Source organism: Dipodomys spectabilis, unplaced genomic scaffold (genome assembly GCF_019054845.1).
Source record: "Dipodomys spectabilis isolate Male_0828 unplaced genomic scaffold, ASM1905484v1 ptg000175l, whole genome shotgun sequence".
Taxonomy (NCBI): Eukaryota; Metazoa; Chordata; class Mammalia; order Rodentia; family Heteromyidae; genus Dipodomys; species Dipodomys spectabilis.
In genome coordinates this window covers 17,208,912-17,222,329 of record NW_024870852.1, presented here as the reverse complement: position 1 = coordinate 17,222,329, position 13,418 = coordinate 17,208,912, and the positions used below count along the sequence as shown (strand labels likewise).

The 13,418-nt window shown below is 39.5% G+C and overlaps 1 protein-coding gene and 1 non-coding gene across 3 annotated transcripts in view; one reads left to right on the top strand and one right to left on the bottom strand.

Annotated features, from left to right (window-relative positions):
* The window catches only part of Chd6 (chromodomain helicase DNA binding protein 6), a 148,064-nt gene that overhangs the window by 24,511 nt on the left and 110,135 nt on the right, over positions 1-13,418 (top strand). The gene's annotated exons all lie outside the window — the stretch shown is intronic.
* On the bottom strand, positions 3,291-3,391 carry LOC122120585. Its single transcript, XR_006149747.1, has one exon. It is a non-coding gene; the product is annotated as a small nucleolar RNA U13 (small nucleolar RNA).

Here is a 13,418-nt window from a genome sequence, read left to right as displayed (position 1 = left end):
TTCTCCTGTGCTATGGAAAGTTCTTTCTTTTACTGGCTTTGGCATTCTCTTTATCAGAACATCTGAATACCATAGAGCTGTTTTAAAATCAGATCTTCTTTGCTGTTTTTCTCTTAGGGGCAAGATTTTGATTTTTCTGTTTTAGTCGCTCGAAGAGCATTTAGGGTCTTTCAAAACCCTCAGGGAAGTGCTTTTTGAACAGTCACTATGCAATAATGTTTAGTATAGTGGTGCTTGTCCTAGTATTATAAAACTCGTTCTGGAATTAAAGCCTTAAAACTTCTAGATGAAATTCCGTACGATGTGTTAGCACACATCCACTCAGCCCAATGTAAACAAGGAATCTTGGGAAGTCCCAGCATGCCTGGGTGTTTCCATTATACATTCCTGTCACTGCCAGTGCTCTCCCATTGTCTTTGTATTCCTTCCCTTAGTTGTGGCTGGGTTGACCGTGAATTAGATTTTGCCAGTAGAGTTATAAGTAGCATCTGTAATCTTTGAGACCCAGCCCAGAGATAGATCTCTTTTCGGTTTATATTAATGCATACACTTGCCTTTAGTTTGTTTGACTGCTTACTGAGAAATGAGCTTCTTTTCCCAGGGACTGCTTAGCCCTTGCTACTTCCTTTAGAAAAGAATAAGTTCCTCATTTGGAATGGGAGTCATAGTTCAAAAGTGTACCCAGAATTTTACTTTTCAGAGACACAAAAGTCTTTCCCAAAAGTCTTTCTGTTTAAGACAGTAAACATCTCCTGACTGCCTAGCAAATTATCTTAACTTTCTAGAATTATTCTATTTTGCTTTCATTCAGTTCTCATCTGTTATGTTCCACCCTGCACTTAACTTTGACTTTATCCAACTTGATGTGTGTTCTATGACCTTTTTCTTTAAAAACAAAAAACAAAACAAAACAAAAAAAACAAAAAAACTATGAAGCAAAGTCCTAATTCCCATGTCCTGCATGGGGAGCAGGAAATGTTTCTTCTCCATTTCTCCTAACAGCAAACTCCATTATATGAAAATAAATCCTTGCTAAAACTTAAAAAAAAAACAACCTAGGTAGAGGTATGATACCACTCTAAAAATGTGTTTTGCTCACGTATACACATAGGCATGTATGCGTTTATAAACTGTAGGGGTAACTGACTTGAAATTGTTTGTGCGATGGCATAGTGGTCTGCATGTCTCATGGCACCTTCGTTCATGGAAATCCTCAAGTGGCTGCTGTTGTATATTCCAGACATGCCTCCTATCTTTAATCTAGGCTTCCTCTAGTTTCTTAGATGGAGGCTTAAGTCATTCTCATTCTTATTTAAGCCTTTAAGGCTACATATGCATTCCTGTTAGCACTGCTTAACTTACGTTATATTTGTTTATATGTTGTATTTTGACTGCCATTCCATTAAAATATTTTTCTAATTTCTCTTGTTAGTTCCATCTTGACCCACCTGTTTATAAATTTCCAGACTGCTTCCTATTACTGATTTCAAGTTTAATTTCTTTGTGGCAAGAGATTCTTTTTTTAGAATAATTTCAGTTCTTTTACATTTTTGAGGTCTTTTTATGGTCAAGAATTAGGCTACTGTGGCTCAAGTTGTACAGTGCTAGCCTTGAGCAAAAGAAGCTCAGGGACAGTGCCCAGGCTCTGACTTCAAATCCCGGGACTGGCCAAAAAAAAAAAAGAAGAAGAAGAAGAAGAATTAGGCTGCATTGGCCATTGTTCTTTGTACACTTGGAAAGAAAAACATTCTGCTCTTTTTTTATTGTTGTTGTTGTTGTGGGGATTGAACTCACGGCTTGGGTGCTGTCTCTGCATCTTGAGCTCAAGGCAAGCACTCTACTGTTTGAGCCACAGTGCCACTTCGGGTTCAAATGGTTTTATTAGAGATAAGAGTCTCACAGACTTTCTTGCCCAGGCTGGCTTTGAACCAGGATCCTCAGTTCTCGGTCTCCTGAATAGCTAGAATTACAGGCGTGAGCCACCAGCACCCAGCTAGGGTAAAATTTTTATTAGTTGATAGTGTTATTTGTGTCTTTTATAACCTTATAGATATTTTTGGATTACTAAAAACAGAGCTGAGCCCCCAACTTAATTATAGCTATGTCTGTTTGTTCCTTGAGTTCTAATAGTTTTTGCTTCATTTGCTGTGAGGTTCATTCATACATATCAGTGGTTGCTGTATTTTTTGATGAATTAACTCCTTTATCACTGTATGATAGTTCTCTATTTTGTCTAATAGTTTTGATCCAGTCTTAATATAATTTCTGTAGCTTTCTTTTGGATGAATTTATGAGGAAGTAGCTTTCATACAGGGAAGACACACTTTCTCTCCTCATTTTATATGTATGTCTGGCTCCTATCTTGGTAATAGTAAAGTTTTGATAGGACAGATGTTACTTTCTTGGGGGGTGGGGTGTAGAGAGGTTGGTCTTTGGGCTTGAACTCAGCCTGGGCAACTGAGCTTTTGTGCTCTACCACTTGCTTCCACTTTTGACTTTTTGGTGGTTAATTGGAGGTAAGTGTTTTTACAGACTTCATGCTCAGATCTCAGCCTCCTGAGTAGCTAGGATAACAAGCATGAGTCCAGCTTCCAGTGTTCTTTATAATTAACACAGTGTGGAGCACATAGCAAGTATGATCAATGTTTCTTGATCATATTTAATGATACTCATGGATTTTGCAATGTTATTAATGCTTTTTTTGTTTGTCCCGTTTAAAACTGTGTGGCAAGTGGGTTGAGTGGCTCACACCTATAAATGTAGCTACTCAGGAGGCTGAGATCTGAGGTTCTTGGTTCAAAGCCAAGCCTAGGCAGGAAAGTCCAGTCAACTAGAAAAAAGCCAAAAGTGAGCCAGGGCTCCTGTGGTAGAGTGCCCACCTTGAGCAAACATGCCAAGCAAGGGTAATGCCCTGAGTTCAAGGCTCAGCAGCCATACTTCTTGGGCTTAAATCCTGGCTGAGCTACATATTAGCTGTTTTTTTGTAATTTAATATTTCTATTATTATAGAGGTGATATACAGTGGAGGGGTGGGAGGCTTGGAAGGGATGGGAAGGGCAAATAAAGGAGGAGGCTACAATGCTTGATAAGAAATGTACTCATTATCTTGCCCATGTAACTGTAACCTCTCTGTACAGTATTTTCACAATAAAAAATAAATACAAATTTAAAAAAAGGAGGTGATATACAGAGGATTTACAGTTACATAAGTCAGGTAATGAGTGTATTTCTTTTTGGACAATGTCATCCCTTCCCTTGCTTTCTCCTATTACCTCTTTTCTTTTTCTCCATGTAGATGTGTAATATGCCCATGTCATAACAAGATTTAGAGGGAGGCACATGTCACAAGTGCTGAGAACCCAATCATCATGTTTATGAACTAGAAAAGGGTCCCAATTGCTATTCTTTTTAGCAAGTTACTTTCCTCCTTGTCAGTTTCTTTATTTGATGGGAATAATGGTGGTACCTGTGTTGTGGGGTTATCATGATGATTAAGAAAAGCTTAATAAAGCTTGCTACTTTCTAGCTTCTTAATTATTACAGTGAGTGCTCAAAGGTCAGATCCAATTTGCAAGTTCTTGGAAGCTAACTTCTTTGAGTAGAAGGACTTTTAATACTTGAATACCATCTATCTTAGTGTGGCTAAATATAACTACTTCTATATTAATTAAGGAAGTAACACCTTTGCTTGGAATATTATCAGCAGAAGGGAGCTGAGATAATTAATTTCTACATTGCCAGCAGTAATGTTTGTTTCTTTTATTTTTTCCAGAACAATCTACCTTGTTTCCAAGAGATAAGATCAATGGAGAAATAAATTTCCCACTTCAGCTTTCCCCATGACCAAATGTACCTTTATTTTACAGTTTATTTTCAATTATATTGTCTTCAGACATCATTAACAGATGTTTGATTTTTATAGCTTCTCTTCCTTATTAACCAGAATAATGTTCAGTATACAGACATCAAAGTAGAGAGTCACAGAAAGGTGAGGACAACCTGTTGAAAGTTTTTCAATGTATTTGGCCAACAACTGTTGGGGAGATACATTTTAAAGCTAGCAAGGTACAACCTTAGAAGGAAAAGAAAATATCCTTTGATAGCTATATTAGTGAACTCCTTTATTAAATGAGTGGATAAACTATTTGAAACACTATTAGGATAGTGGGCAAACATTTGAAATTCTTTTACTCTTACAATAAACTACCTTTATGGCATATTTTGAAAGAAAATAGGTAATATATTTGACCTTCAAAACTGTGACATAGTTAATGTTTTAACTGCAGTGATAGTAGCTTAACTAACTTGGGAACAATTTGGTAATGGAAATGGTTGATTTAAGTATACTTTTTTTAAACCACAGTGATGGCTTTTTTGGTGTGTGTGGGGGGGGTCCGGTCGTGGGGCCTGTACTCTGGGCCTGGGCGCTGTCCCTCAGCTCTTCAGCTCAAGGCTAGCACTCTACCACTTGAGCCACAGGGCCACTTCCTGCTTTTTTCTTTTTGCTTATGTAGTGCTGAGGAATCGAAACAAGGGCCTCAGGCATGCAAGGCAAGCGCTCTACCACTGAGCCCCCTTCCCAGCCCCAGTGATTGCTTTTTTATGCACAAAAAATATTTCTTTAACTCGTACAACAATATGTATTTGAATTTTGGAGAACCTTGAAAAGCTCAAATAGTAGATAGACCACATAAAATACATAAAACTTAAGTGTTACAGTAGTCAATATTCTTAAAATTGAACTCTTCAGGTGGAAGCTAGGGAAGTTCAGTTTGGTAGCAAGACATCTTGTTTATACCTTGATAATAGAACATTGCTCAATGGGAAACACCTCTGCAGGACTGTGCTGCGAGGATTTCTGCTGACGAAGGAAGCTGGTCAGAGCGGCTTTTTGAGGCCATTGATGTCCACTGCTTTTATGTTGGTTTTACGGTTATGGGCTTTCGGCAGTTTTTCATGCTTCATGGATGGTGGCCACACTTGATTGATTATGAATGCCTGTCCCTTCTTTCTCCAAACTTTTTTTTTTTTTTTTCTTTTTTTTGCCCTTGCTGGCTTCAGACCTCAGTTTTCCTGAGATCTCAACCTCCTGAGTTAGCTAGGATTATATATGTGAGCCACCAGCTCCTGGCTGAGTGTATTTTATTGTAGAAAATTTCAGCCAACACAGAAGTAGAATAATACAATGAATCTTCATACCATTCCTGTTTTATATGTCTCCTTTCAAATAACAAGTTTCAGCCTGCAAATATTTTAGTGTGCATATCTGTCAGAGAAATGGACTTCATAGGGACTCTTTTTTTTTTTCCTGTATTTTCTCAAAATGGCTTCTTACAGTTAATTCTTTGAATTAGATATAAATAAAGTTCAATACAGTACATTTGATTGTTACATCTCCTCAGTCTCATAATTATTTACTCCCCTTTTTGGGGTAGGTTATGCTATTTAGTTGTTGAGGAAATAAGGTCATTCTTCACAATATGAACTTCTGTTTTTTTTTCATCTATATGCCATGTAACATTTTACTTTTCCCCCATATTACCTATAAACAGGTAATTAGATATGGAAGTGTGACTATTCTTATTGTCATTTAAAAAAATGCATAGATGGCACATTGTACCCTTACCCTACTTTATTTTTTTTTTATATTTCATTTATTTTTTTTTTAATTTTTTTATTGTGAAAAAACTGTACAGAGGGTTTACAATTACATGGGCAAGATGAGTACATTTCTTACCAAGCATTGTAACCTCCTCCTTTGTTTCCCCTTCCCATCCCTTCCAAGCCTCCCTCCCCCCCATCCTCCACCTGTACAGAGGGGTTACAATTACATGGGCAAGATAATGAGTACATTTCTTATCAAGCATTGTAGCCTCCTCCTTTGTTTCCCCTTCCCATCCCTTTCAAGCCTCCCCCCCCAATCTTCCCCCTCCGCCACCAAAGTTGTAAAGTTCGTTTTCGACATGACAACTTGTACTTCTCATTGTTGCAATGGGTCCACCTGTATCCTTATTTAAATGACTTGTTTTTCCCCTTCCCCTCCACAAATTATACCGACATCAAATATAATGAAAGCAAGGGTTATACTGTGGGGGAGGGACATACAAAGCAACAAAGAAATAATCATATAAATGTGTTAGAAACAAATACATGAAAGAAAAAAAACATTTAAATACATATCTTAGGGTTCATTTTCCTAACATCATCTTATCTGACCTTTTCTGCTTGACTCATACATATACTAACTATTGCAGATGAGGGAAACCATGGGACCTATGTTTCTTTGGGCTTGGCTTACTTCACTTAATATAATTTTTTCCAAGTCTTTCCATTTCCTAACAAATGGGGAAATGTCATTCTTTCTGATGGAGGCATAGAATTCCATTGTGTATATATACCACATTTTCTTGATCCATTCATCTACTGAGGGGCATCTGGGTTGGTTCCATATCTTAGCTATAGTAAATAATGCTGCAGTAAACATAGTTGTGCTGGTAGCTTTAGTGTGGTCTTGTTTGTAAACATTTGGGTAAATGCCCAAAAGTGGGATTGCTGGGTCATAGGGGAGCTCTATGTGGAGTCTTTTGAGGAACCTCCATACTGCTTTCCAAAGTCCCTTACCCTACTTTAGATACTAAGACTGATTGGTGGCAGACTCTCATTGGTCTCTTGTGTCATACTGTTTTCCCATTGACCAATTCAAAAACATAGGTGATACTGATAGCCTGCAGATTTTTGGGTTTGTCCATCTTTCGCCTAAAGGTTTTGATTGAACATTGTGCTACAGTCATTTATTTCACTGATCTTAGATTTTGAGGAGACTCAACCCAGTACCACTGAAAGTTCATTATGTACATAGATGTAAATGTCAAAGCAAAAACCTTAGTTTGTACAGTTAATATATGTTAATAAAATAATTTTAAGCAAGGAAATGAAATTTTTTATTAGAGACTTAAAAACCGAGTGAATCTGAGATATCTGGAAAATTCATGCAGCCAACCTCTAAGTGTGCCTAATAAAAGAGGTGTATTGTGAAGAAAAGAGTATTTACAAGTTGTTGTTGAACTAAATTAAATACCTACTACTTATTTGTAGGGTCTGGTCGTGGGGCCTGAACTCTAGGCCTGGGCACTGTCCCTCAGCTCTTCAGCTCAAGGCTAGCATTCTACCACTTGAGCCACAGCGCCACTTCCGGCTTTTTTTTTTTTTTTTTTTTTTGCTTATGTGGTGATGAGGAATTGAACCCAGGGCCTCATGCATGCAAGGCAAGCACTCTACCACTGAGCCACCTTCCCAGCCCTTGAATTGAGTTTTTTATAAAAATGGTTTATGGGAACAGCTTTTTAACTAGTCATGATCCTGAATTATTATGAATTTATAAAATGTATTTATTCAGCGGCTTATTCCTTTGGTTTTTGTTGTTGTTGTTGTTGTTTGTTTGTTTGTTTTGCCAGTCCTGGGGCTTGAACTCAGGACCTGCACATTGTCCCTGAGCCTCTTTGTACTCAAGGCTAGTGCTCTACCACTTGAGCCACAACACCATGTCTTGCTTTTTCTGAGTAGTTTAAGATGAGTCTCACAGACTTTTCTGCCCAGGCTGGCTTAAAACCTTGATCCCTGGATCTCAGCCTCCTTAGTAGCTAGTATTACAGATGTGAGCTCCTGGTGCCTGGCTAATTTATTCCTTTAACCAAGGAAAATATAGTTCTAAAGTTCCTTTGAGGGTTAAGGATCATAGTAAAGACAAGTCTTGACTGGATATAGGTCAAATATTTTTATTACTATTGTTACATACTTTCTTAGTGGCTTTAGATGGCTGTCTTGTGACACCTGTTACTTGCTAACTTCTGGGTGCTGGATACTGTTCTTTATAATTTGCTTGTGCTCTTTATCTAATACACAATTACCATTTCTAGTTTACATGCAGAAACCCAGGCAAGAGAGACCATATAGCTAATAAATATACAGGGGCTAGGGTTTGGACTTACATGATTGTATAGCTGTTAACAGAGATAAGGAATGGGTTCTGTCCTCCTGGCCTTGGAGGATAAGTTCATTGATGCTAGTGTATAAATAATACACATGTATACTTACTAGTTTGATTACATGTATGCTCACCATTCAAGATCTTTTTTGATCTTAGATGAGCAGAAACAGCCTTGAGAATGGGATTGGAGGAAGACTTACACAGTATATTTTGAAGTGTCATGACTAACCACAGTCACCTTGACTCATTGTCAATTTGATAGACTGCTACTGCTGTCCAAGAAGCCACCAAGATAGGTCTTAGTTGCACACTTTTGAAGCAAAAAGCCTATAGCTAGTATCTTAGCCACTACAAACAATTGTTCAATTTGTCTAAATTACAACAAATAACCAAGAGTCAGGAGGTACCATAGAGACTTTTAATCTAAGCTTAGCTGTCTCTGCTTGGTGTTTTTTTTTTTTTTTTTTAATTGAAGTAATGCCTTTCCCTCCCTCCCTCCCTCCCTGCCCGCCCCCCACCCCCCTCTTTTTTTTTATTTTTTATTTTTGGTCACTCTTGAGGCTTTTACTTCAGGGCCTGTATTCCGTCCCTGAGGTTTTTTGCTCAAGGCTAACACTCTACCACTTTGAGCCACAGCTCCACTTCCAGTTTTTAGGTGATTGATTGGAAGTAAGATTCTGACAGCCTTTCCTGCTCAGATTGGCTTCAAATTGCAGTCCTCAGATCTTAGCCTCCAGAGTAGATAGGATTATAGGCATGAGCCACCAACGCCCAACTTGTCTCTCATATCTTAACAAACTTTTAAATAATTCTCTCCCCTCTTTTGCTGTCCCTCATTCTGTTTTTACTTGAGCAAATGAATTTATTATATTTCTACCAAATGTTAATTTAAGTGGGAGTAGTGAGTAATTTGAGTGGGCTTGTTCTTTCACAAAAAAGTCACTGCTTTTATATATGTTCTTAATGTTTGAACTATTCTTGTTTGCATTGTTCTGATGAGAGGTTAGTCCTTGTGGGTGGCTGATGGTTTGAAAAATGGATGTCATTGACAGGAATGTGCATTACGGGGAAAGATGAGGAAAACTCAGAATTCATGCCTGTGGTAAAATCTCACGGGCCAGGCGCCAACGGCTCACGCCTATAATCCTAGCTACTCAGGAGGCTGAGATCAGGGATTGCGGTTGAAAGCCAGCCCAGGTAGGAAAGTCTGTGAGACTCTATCTCCAATTAGCCACCAGAAAACCAGAAGTGGTGCTGTGGCTCAAGTGGTAGATCACTTGCCTTGAGCTGAAGAGCCGAGGGACCGTTCCCAGGCCCAGAGTTCAAGCCCTGTGACCAACCCCCCCCCCCCCCCAAAAAAAAAAATATCTCTCAGGGATTAGTTCTGAAGGCAGTATTGGTGGGGATAGGCCAAAAGACTTCATTTTATAGATCCAAATACTGACCCTGTATATAATTCTGGTCAATGCAGAGTTGACTTCCTCCAGACACAAAATTTCTTCAGGTCGTTACTCAGCTTGTTTTGGTAAAGATGTTTGAACCTTCTGTTAGAAGCAGATTTTTTTCTATCTCTGTAATCTTTGGCTTTTTAGTAAGCTTTGCTTGAAGAAAATATATTTCACATACACAAACACACACACACATATGAAAAGTATGAAAGATACTTTGTGAAAGTCAGTAGGGAATGTGTTACTGTTTTTACAGAATTTATTGCCCAGATTTTTTTTTTTTTTTGGTCGGTCGTGGGGCTTGAACTCTGGGCCTGGGCGCTGTCCCTCAGCTCTTCAGCTCAAGGCGAGCGCTCTACCACTTGAGCTACAGCACCACTTCCGGTTTTCTGGTGGTTTTTATTGGAGATAGGAGTCTCACGGTCTCTCCTGGCCGGGCTGGCTTTGAACCGCGATCCTCAGATCTCCGCCTCCTGAGTTTAGGATTACAGGCGTGAGCCACCGTGCCCGGCTTGCCCAGATTTTTTGTCAGTCATAGGGCTTGAACTCTGGGCTTGGACACTGTCCCTCAGCCCTTCAGCTCAAGGTGAATGCTCTACCACTTGAGCCACAGCGCCACTTCTGGTTTTCTGGTGGTTAATTGGAGATAAGAGTCTCAGAGACTTTCCTACCATGGCTGACTTAGAACTGCAATACTTAGATCTCAGCCTCCTGAGTAGCTAGGATAACAGGTGTGAGCCACTGGTACCTGGCTGCCCAGATATTTTATGCTATATAGTTTTAGATCCTGGGGTCATAGGTCATCCTGGGGGTTTTAGGACATAGAATTTTTTCCTTTTTTTGTATACAGTGTCTTACCTTTATTTGTAATTTTTTAAATTGAGATTAAGTGATTACACAAATTTCACAAGAATTTTTTCTTAATTGATGTTCTTTACTCTGTTTTCTTCATATATACTTGTAATTTATTACAAAATTATCCACCATCTTTCTTTTTTTCTTCCCTCTTTCCTTTCTCCTAAGTATTTTGTTAGTATGATTTATAGTCTGTTTTCCATATACATAGTTACATATATGCATCTGTATACATTGGTGCATATCTATGAATATGAGTGGAAACATAGGGTTTTTTCCCCCCTAGAGCTGAGGACTGAGCTCATGGCCTTGTCCTTGCCAGGCAGCTGCTCTTCCATTGAGCTAAGTTCCCAACCCTAGGATATTCTGTCTTTTGAGAGTGTCTTCTGTTATTCAATATGATGTCCTCCAGTTGCACCCATTTTCCTGAAGGTGACATGATTTCACTTTTTCTTTATGTCTATGTAATATTCCATAATATGTGTGTACACAGTGTGTGTGTGTGTGCATGCATGCGTGTGTGTGTGTGTGTGTGTGTGTTCACACATTTACTGTGTAGACTAGACTGGCATCGAATTTGAGAGCCTCCTGAATTCATTAGCTCCAGAGTAATGGGATTACAGGCCACCACACCAAGATATCATATGGACATTTATAAGGGTTGATAATATATTTAACTTGATTAAAGTACCTTCAGTCAGCTCTTGAGTTTGCAAATTAAAGAGGGTAGAGAATGTAGAAGAGATAGGAAATATATAGGTGACTAAATAGTATTTGAGTGGAGACATTAGAAAGTGGGAATATTCTGCAGAATAAAAAGCTAGAGCAGGCTGGGAAGGTGGCTCAGTGGTAGAGCACTTGCCTTGCATGCACGAGGCCCTGGGTTCAATTCCTCTAGCACCACATAAGCAGAAAAAAGCCGGACGTGGTGCTGTGGCTCGAGTGGTAGAGCACTAGCCTTGAGCTGAAGAGCTGAGGGACAGCACGCAAGCCAAGGATTCAGGCCCTATGACCAAAAAAAAAAAAAGTCAGAGGGTGATTTCATTGTCCCCAAGTATAGGGAGAGCTTGTATCAACAACTTAAAGCTTCAAGATGATCTTTGAAAATGAGAAACAGTTTAGTTCTTTTTCTTACCAAACGTTTTATTGAATAACAACACACATATGAAAAGTACACAAAATTTAAAGTTTAAATTTAAAGTGGTTTTTCTCCCCACTCCCCATGGTAGCTGCATTACCATTTGCTTGGGGGTGAGGGCAAATGACTCCACCTTGCCCTTTTCTCTATAGCTTCTGCCAAGCCTAGATCTTAGGATAAGCTCTTCCTTGAGCTGTGTGCTCTAGCTCTAGTCGGTGAACCTTCCCTAAATGGGAAAAGGTAAAGTCAGCTCTCAGACCTTTTTATCATCACTTCCAGTTCTTGATCTCCTGAATATATTCTTCATATATTGTGTATGTGTATTTGAGATAGGGTCTTTGTATGTAGCTCAGTGTGGGACTCAAAAGATTTCAAAAAACTTAGAAGATTACATATGTATGTCACCATATCCAGGTTAACATACAATTTTTTCTTTTTTAAAAAAAAATTGTGAAAATTCCGTACAGAGGGGTTACAATTACATAGGCAAGATGAGTACATTTCTTATCAAGCATTGTTGCCTCCTCCTTTGTTTCCCTTTCCTATCCCTTCCCATCATCCCTCCCCCCCCCCAATTTTTTCTTCTGTTGGTCGTGGGGCTTGAACTCTCAGCCTGGGTGCTGTCCCTCAGCTCTTCAGCTCAAGGCTAGCGTTCTACCACTTGTGCCACAGTGCCACTTCCAGTTTTCTGGTGTTTTATTGGAGATAAGAGTCTCATGGATGTTCTTGCCCGGACTGGTTTTGAACCATGATCCTCAGATCTCAGCATCCTAAGTAGCTAGGATTATAGACATGAGCCACAATTTTTTAACTTGTGTGGCTCTTTTTTTTTTTTTTTTTTTTTAAAGATTAGGTCTTGATGATTTGTTTGGTTGGTTGTTTTGCATATTGGTTTCATCTTTCTGACAAGAGTATGTCTTTATCTCTTCAGTGGGCCAGAGACATTTGTACCACTCTGGTTTTCATATTCTTAGTTTGAAGCTTTCACTTGCTTTCATCAAGGTAATCTGCAAATACCATAATTTCCTGTTAAAATTATTATGTAGCATTCTTAGTACAGACTTTAAAAAATCACTGAACTTCAGAATTTACAGGCATATAAGGAAGTTTTATTCTCATGTCAGGATCTCCATTTACTTAATAGTATTTATAGAGAACACCTTCTATTGGCAGGCACAGTACCTGGTAGCAGAATAGTGATAAATAGGACATTGTTGTAGTCTGTAAAATTTAGCCTTTAATCTCATCTGGATTGATGGTTGTAGAAAGATCTTTGGCTTTGGATCACTCTCAGGGGTTCAAACCTAAAATCTGTCTTTTATAAAAGTTGGGTAATGGCAGAATATTATATTCACCGTGGGATAGGAAGACTTGTCGGTGTGGCAGTTCAGAGTGCACTGAAAAACTGTGGAAACAAGTCCCCGGGGTGAGGCAGGCTGTGGCCGGTGGGTAGACCTGTCATGGAGGATCTGTGCCTGGAGTGTGGTGTCCACAGTGGCGGGCCACAGGCACCAAGTTCAGGTGAGCCAGGTCTAGAGGGTGGGCACGCAGAGGTAGCTGGGGGGCTCCTGGAGCACAGGTGTTCTGTTGGGGGCGCTGCAGGAAACGGAAACGTAAGCAAGGGGAGGCAGTCAGAATGTCACAGTAGGAGGTAGTCACACTGGGCATGTGTGATACCTAATGTCTGTGTCTGAAGGCTCAGGAAGATGGTCACAAGGCCTCACCTGCAGCTTGAACTTTGGACATAGGGCAAGAGCAGAACACTACCAGATGTCTTCACATTCTCCACAGGTGACTGTGGAGTAGGAGTGAGGGTAAGCAAAGGCACAGCACAGGAAAGAGAAGCTCCTTTCCTTCTGTAGTGTCTCACCAACTCCCTCTACTGACCACATATAGCATCATGTACTCTGTAAAGGAGAAATGCTGGAGGCCAGTTGGCACTCCTGGTGCTGAAGGGTGTGTGGGCCTGAGAGGGGTGACGTGATAGCTG